This window comes from Chinchilla lanigera, unplaced genomic scaffold (genome assembly GCF_000276665.1).
Source record: "Chinchilla lanigera isolate Chin_1 unplaced genomic scaffold, ChiLan1.0 scaffold00120, whole genome shotgun sequence".
NCBI lineage: Eukaryota > Metazoa > Chordata > Mammalia > Rodentia > Chinchillidae > Chinchilla > Chinchilla lanigera.
Window position 1 is genome coordinate 382,636 of NW_004955521.1, and position 8,453 is coordinate 391,088.

Sequence of the window (8,453 nt, forward strand, 5' to 3'; positions counted from 1 at the left end):
TTTTTTTTTGGTTTTTCTCCGGTACCGGGAACCAAACTCACGACCTTGCACTTGCCAGGCAGGCGCTTTTGCCGCTGAGCTAAATCCCCAGCCCCCCAATCAGAAAATCTTGATTTAGCCACCTCTGAAAAGCCAGCCCTCTATGACCACATGAGGCTTTGGAAGAGACATCCAGATGCAAACTATTACATCCTGTGATGATATTTTGCCTCAACACAGACCCAAAATAAATGGAATCAACTGACCATAGACTGAGACCTCTGAAATCATGAGCCAAAATAAAGCTTCACCCCTTAATTGATTTTTCCCAAGTATTTCATCAGTAGCAGATATCTAACATGTATTATGACCAAGTGGTATTTATTCCAGGTATGCAAGCCTGGTTCAACATTTGAAAATCACTATAATTACCATATTCACAGGCTGAAGAAAAAATATATGATCATATCAATTCACCCATAAAAAGCATTGAACAATACCCAACATTGAATCATAATGAAAGCCCTCAACACACTAGGAATAAAGGAGAATATTCTTTGACCTGATAAAAATGTATCTGCAAAGCGTCTATAGCCAATAGCATATTTAAGTGTAAAGGACTCAAGACAAGGATATATTGAATCTTTTTTTTTTTTGTTTTCATTGAGCTGGGGATCATGCCTAGGACCTCACATATGCTAGACAAATACTGGGCCACTGAGCCATACTCCAGCCCTGTGGACATGTAAGAAGATATATAGCTGACAAAGAATTGCATGAAAAGATATCAGCCTCTAGAGAAATGCAAATTATATCCACAATAAAATATTACTACATACTGGTTATTATGACAAAAATAAAAAGTAGCAGCAATAGCCAATGCTGCAAGAATACAGAAAAGCTGAGTGCCTCACACATAACTAGTGAGAATTTAAAAAATAGTACCATCACTATAGAAAAGAGTTTGATGTTTTCTTGTAAAACTAAACATGCAAGTACCATATGGCACAGTAATTACACACGGGTAATCCTAAAGAAATGAAAATTTGAATGCACACAAAAACTTGTAACAAATATTTTATAGATCATATAAGATGTGATTCAATTTATATAACATTTTTAAAGACAAAATTATACAAAATATGCCAGGATGAAGGGAGAAGAGTATGGCTATAAAAGGGCAGCAGAAGGATCCTTAGAAAGTTTAAATGTCTAAATTACAGTCCATATGAGCAAAGGGAAGTTAGTATTCACAGAAGGCAAGCCTATCTGACACAGGAGAAGATGAGGAAATTTTACAGAGAGAATGATAGCTGGTGAGATTGTACCAAAGTGTAGGCTTAAACAGACAGAGATAGAAAGGCTGGGATAGAGCAGGGGCAAAGGCCTTATGGGATTGCATAGGAAGTCTGATGTCATTGAAGCCAATAAAAAAATATCCTTTTTCCATTGTTCACCTTGGTTAGTCAAGCTTGTTGAATTCTTAGTGATGGCCAGTGACTGTGTACTCTCTGAAGAAGCTTCTTCAGCTATCGGTAAAGTTCTTATTGATACTGAACTATTTTTATTTTATTTTATTTTAATATTTTTGGAAACAGGATCTCACTGTGTAGTTCAGGGTGGCCATGAACTCACTATGGGGCCCAGGCTGGCCTCAAACTCGTAGTGACCCTCCTGTCTCAGTCTCTTGAGTGCTGGAATTATAGGCATGCACTGCCATGCTGGGCTGATCTTCTTTTATTTTATAAAATAAACTTTATAGATATTAAAGGGTCACAAATATCTGAAGTACCTAAATAAGTATATTTTCATTTTTTATTCATAAGATAGAATAAGAGATGCAAGGGTAGTAATCAAACAGGAAACCATTCATAAGGATAAATTCTCTAGGATTCAGGGTTGATGGCAGCACTGAAGTGCTAGCAAAGTTTAGAATTCTATGGTGGAGAATAAAAAATTAGTAGCACCATCATAGAGGAGTGTTACAGAGACAACTTTTCAAACATTATTGTAAGGATTTGTCAGATGTGAGGTTCTTTCAATTTGTTGTTGTTTATGTCTGGTGAAGCAGTCTGATAAATAATTTAAACATATATTTACTGACATTAATATTCTCAAGAACTTAAGAAAGGTGCTAGGATTTTTTCTTCAGTGTATTAGTTAATTTGGGACAACCTTTTTGGGTCATGCATATGCTTTTATGTTAGACAATCATCAGAGGCAGAGTGCTTACAAATTTGAAGTACTTCTCAGACCCTCCAGAAGCTGAGCACTGTGTGTGTGTGAGTGTACATGTGCATGACACACATGAGCACAGGTGTGTTGGAGTGGGGAAGGCGGAAGGAGTAAATAAAAGAAGATGACAATACCAAATAAGAACTATTGGAAAATTAATTTTAAACTTCCCTAAAACTCTAAGAACCCCCCTTTTTTTTTTTTTTTTGGTTTTTCTCTGGCACCAGGAACCGAACTCACGACCTTGCGCTTGCCAGGCAGGCGCTTTTGCCGCTGAGCTAAATCCCCAGCCCCTAAGAATCCCTTTTATTCATTGGAAAGTGATTTTCATTTTGGTAAAAAGTAGCTATGCCAAATGTAATGAGTCTTGTATTTCTAAAGTCCCAAGCATAATTAAATTATAAATTTATTCAGATAATTTTTGAAATTTCAGTTTTTGACCTTGAAGAAATTTTAAACATAAAGCAGTTGGCTGTTATAGTACTTCTACCTCTAATTTGACTAATAGATGACTTAATAAAAGCAATTTGTACTCAAGGTCTTAAAATGTACACAAAGGAACTGCATATTTATTCCTGTTCCTACTGCTGTCTAATTCCTTAGTGATGTTATGAATTTGTATAGCAAACCTGTTGTCTCAATACTTTTCAAAAAAAGAAACATTCAGATGAACAGAGAGTTTTGAATTTAGTCAGATAAGGCTCATTTCAGACATCATTTACTTAGACACACATGCACATGCACACACACACTGACCCATTTGTGGATCACAAAGCAAACTCTTCTAATCAAAAATTGCAGGCTTGGCTGAACTTCTTGGAATATATGCTGCCCTAGAATTCGAAACTTCACAAGGAAGTTTAATTATTACAGTGCCCCATGGAGCTTACCTGCAACTCTGATGTGTAGATTTCACATTAACCTTATAAACAAAATGTCTAAACTCCTTATGCTCTGAATTTAAAAAAAAATACCTGTGCAGTTTCTCAAGCAATGAGTTCCAAGAGGAAGAATCCCCACAGAAAACAGCAGTATATGAGCTGATGTGGTAATTTCAAATATCACATACTGTTCAGAATTGTGACGTTTCTCCTTCATGTGAAGGTCTGGTTCACTCCCCTGAATAAACTGGCCCTTAATATACATTACACCATTGACCAGAATTATAATTCTTAGATAATACTTAATGTAGAAACACATGAGAGTCTTATTTCTTTGACTGGCTGTAGTTGCAATTATTTTAAACCACTAATAAATATTAGAGTATTATAAAGTATAAAATTTTAAAGCATTGGTTCCAAATTATGATTGTTCATGCTGGATAAATTACTCAACGTCAAGTCTGTGTCTCTACCCTCTGTAAAACTGGGACACACAGGAGACTGTCTCAAGGGACCCACAAACCCACTGACACTGGGGTTTGCAAAGGGCACCCCCAATGCTTGCCCAGTGACACATGAAGCCCCAGAGCAGGCGGTCCATGAAAAGTCTGAAGCCGTGATTCACGTCTGGATTCCAGGGTTTGCATCTGGGCGGGAGTGCAGAATCAGGTGGTCTGTGATCACTGCCAGTGCAACCCACCTCTGGCTCCTGTGCTCATGGTGAAAGGCCTGCAGATACAGAATTAGGCAGTCCACGAACTACCTGCAGTCCCTGTCTCGGCTCTACCTTCGCCCTGAACTCCCTGGAGTCACAGGACCAAGTGGTCTATGATCATGCCACCAGTGCAGATCACTTCTGGTCCATACTCGTGTCCTGAGCTGATAGGGGACACTGGATCAGATGGTCTGTGACCTGAAAACATTGTGATTGGCGTCTGAGACCTGGGAGAACTAGGTAAACTTCACCATCTGCTGGAAGAACCCAGACTAAGCAGCACACCCCAGCAGCCGCTGAGGGGCAAGTTTGCCTATCAGGAAAATTAAGGAGGTTAGTGATCTTTGCTGAGCTGACAGGGAGGAAGGTGACTGAGCACTTTACCTCCCACATCAAACATGACAAGACGAAGGACTAAAATGAAATCTCAGAACTCCACCCCACTAACAACAAATCCAGGAGGCATCAACATAGGAGAACTTGGTAGACACACTTTTGAAATTACTGAAATGATTGCAAGTGAAGAAAGTGAAGAAACAACTCCATCAGGCCATAGACAAGATCAGATCAGAAATAATCTCTCAGGCAAAAAATGAAATGAAAATAATAATGAAAGAACTGTTCAGCACATCTAAAGAAGAAACATAAAAAAATAGATGAACATAGGCAATGGACAGAAATGTTAAATGAAAAATATAGAAATGAATTAGAATGCATGCAGCAGATTCAAAGAGATATCCAGGAAATCAAAGCATTCATTGAAAGCTGCCCAAACTGCCTGAATGAAGCCGAAGATAGACTTTCAGATTTTGAAGACAGCGTGGTAGCTAGAGATCCTGAAAGAAAGGATCTCTTAAAATCAACCAGGAACCAGGAAAAATCAATTCAACAGCTGCAAGATGAGGCTAAGAGAAATAATGTACAACTGATAGGAGTCAATGAAACAGTAGGAAACAACACAAATGACATAAAAAGTATATTTATAGAAATAATAGCAGAAAATTTCCCAGCATGGAAACAGAACCTGACATACAGGTAAAGGAGGCATATAGAACTCCAACTAACCATAACCAGAATAAAACTACACCCAGACATATAATAGTCAAGATCCCAGATTACCAGCAAAAGAACAGAATATTAAAAGCTGCTAGAGAAAAGAAACAGATTACCTATAAAGGAAAGCCCATCAGAATCATGGCAGACTTCTTAACACAAACCATCCAATCAAGAAGAGCTTGGAGCAAAGTATCACAGGTCCTGAGACAAAACAGCTTCCAACTAAGACTGATGTATCCTGCCAAACTTTCCTTCAAATTCAATCGAGAAATAAAATATTTCCATGACAAAGAACAAATGAAGAACTTCATGAATGCCAAACTACTGTTGCAAAGAGTACTAAAAGATATTCTAGACAGAGAAAAACATGACCACAATTTCAAGAACAACAATAGAAATGAACTGTCAAGAAGAGCAAGCAATTAAACAGGTAGAAAAAGTGGGAAACCAACAGCAACTAAATAACATGACAATGATAAGTCAACACATATTGGTTACAACCATAAATGTAAATGGCCTCAATTCACCAGTCAAAAGAAACAGACTGGCAGTGGATTAAAAAACAAAATCCAACAATATGCTGTATATAGGAAACATATTTTACTCAAAAAGAAATCCATAGACTGAAAGTCAAATGATGGAAAACAAGCCTCCATGCAACAGGAACCCAGAAAAAAGCAGGTGTAGCAATTCTTTATCAAAAAAGATAAAGAAGGTCACTACATACCTGTTAGGGGAAAACTGCAAGAGGATGAGATAACATCATAAACATGTATGCACCAAATATCAGAGCACAAAACTATATAGGACAAATCTTAACAGACATGAAAACTCATATAATTAATAACACTAACCTAGTAGGGGACCTCAACACTCTTTTGACACAAAGAGATAAGTCAACTGGACAAAAAATCAGCACGGAAATAACAGATCTAAACCAAAGCTGTGAACAAATGGACTTAGTAGATGTCTACAGAGTGTTCCACCCCACAACATCAGAATACACATTTTTCTCAGCTGAACATGGACTTTCTCTAAAATGGACCACATTTTAGCACATACAGCATACCTACCTAAATGCAAAAAATTGAAATTATCCTGTGCATATTATCTGACCACAGTGCAATGAAATTGGAAATTAACCACAAAAGGAACTCCAAAAACTCCATAAATACTCGAAAATTAAACAACAACCTCCTGAACAACCAATGGGTCACAGAAGAAATTAAAGAAGAATTTAAAAATATCTACAAACAAATGAAAATGTAAATACAACTTACTGGAATCTATGGGATGCAATGAAAGCAGTCCTCAGAGGGAAATTCATAGCGGTGAGTTCACACATAAGGAAAACAGAAAGAGAACAAATAAATAGCCTAATGCTACACCTCAAACTTTTAGAAAAAGTAGAACAAGTCCAACCCAAAGTCCAAAGAAGGGAAGACATTATAAAGATTCAGGCAGAAATTAATACAATTGAGATGAAGAAAACCCTCCAAAAAATAAATGAATCAAAGAGTTGGTTCTTTGAAAGAATAAATAAAATTGAAAAACCCCTAGCCAACCTTATGAAAAAAAGAAAGAACACAAATTCATGCAATAAGGAATGAAAAGGATGAAATTACTACAGATTCTACAGAAATTCATCAGATCATTAATATCTACTTTGAAAATCTTTACTACCATAAGATAGAAAACTCAGGAGAAATGGACAGATTCCTAGATATGTATGAATTACTAAGGTTGAGTCAAGAACATATAAAAATTCTGAACAACCCAAAATCAATTAATGAGATTAAAAATGTGATTAAAAACTTACCAACAAAAAAAGCCCAGGCCCTGATGGATTCACAGCAAATTTTACAAGAAATTCAGAAAAGATTTAACACCAACACTCCTCAAACTCTTCAATGAAACTGAAAAAGAAACAATTCTTCCTTACTCATTTCTGGAGGCAAGTATTACACTGATACCAAAACCAGAGAAAGACCCAACCAAGAAAGAGAACTACAAACCAATCTCCCTAATGAATACAGATGCAAAGATACTCAATAAAGTACTAGCAAATAGAATGCAGTGAATCATCAAGAAAATCATACTCCACGACCACATCAGATTCATTCCAGGAATCTGGATGGTTCAATATTTGCAAATCAATAAATGTTATACATCATATCAATAGAGCCAAAGACAAAAACCATATGATCATCTCCACAGATGCAGAAAAAGTCTTCAATAAAGTCCAATACTCATTCATGATGAAAACTCTACAGAAAATAGGAATAGGTGGTCTTTATCTCAACCTGATCAAAGCCATCTACGACAATCCAACAGCCAACATCATACTAAATGGACAAAAACTGAAAGCTTTTACTTTAAAATTAGGAACAACACAAGGATGTCCACTGTCAACACTCCTGTTAAACATAGTTCTGAAACCATTAGCCAGAGTAATTAGACAAGGGAGAGAAATAAAAGGAATAAGGATAGGAAAGGAAGAAGTAAAACTATCACTATTTGCAGATGACATGATACTTTACATGGAAGACCCCAAAAACTCCACAAGAAGACTCGTTGAATTAATCAGCAAATTCAGCAGTGTAGTTGGATGCAAAGTCAACACCCAAAAATCAATAACATTCTTATACACAAAGAATAAACAGACTGAGAGAAATTAAGGAAACCATACCTTTCACAATGGCATCCAAGAAACTGAAATATTTAGGAATCCATCTAACAAAAGAAGTAAAAGATCTCTTCAATGAAAACTACAGTACTCTGAAAAAAGAGATAAAAGCAGATTTTAGTAAATGGAAAAATATTCCTTGGTCATGGATAGGAAGAACTAACACTGTGAAAATGGCCATACTACCAAAATCATTGTACAGATTCAGTGCAATTCCCATTAAACTACCATTAGCATACCTCACAGATCTAGAGAAAATGTTCTTTAAATTCACCTGGAGCCAGAAGAGATCAAGAATAGCAAAAGCAATCTTGGGCAAGAAGGACGAGTCAGGTAGAATCACAATCCCTAACCTGACATTATACTACAAAGCTACTGTAATAAAATCAACCTGGTACTGGCTTAAAAAACAGACCTGAGGATCAATGGAACAGACTGGAAGAAATAGCCACACCCAAAAACACACTCAGCCACCTAATCTTTGATAAAAGGACCAAACACCCTCACTGGAAGAACGATAGCCTCTTTAAGAAATCGTGCTTGAGAAATTGGCTTGCCAGCCGCCAAAGACTGAAAATAAACCCAAGTCTATCACCATGCACCAAACTCAAGTCAAAATGGTTCACAGATCACAATATTAAACCAGAAACACTAAATCTATTGGAAGAGAAAGTAAGTAAAAACCTTGAAGACACAGGGGTAGGCAGAGAGTTCATGAACAAAAACCAAACTGCACGTGAAATACTTGAAAGAATCAACAACTGGGATCACATCCTACTGAAAAGTTTCTGCACATCTAAAGAAATCACCGGCAGAGTAAAAAGAAAACCCAGAAACTTGGAAAAAAATCTTAGCTGACTGTTCCTCAGACAAAGGGCTTCTATCTAGAACATATAAAGAA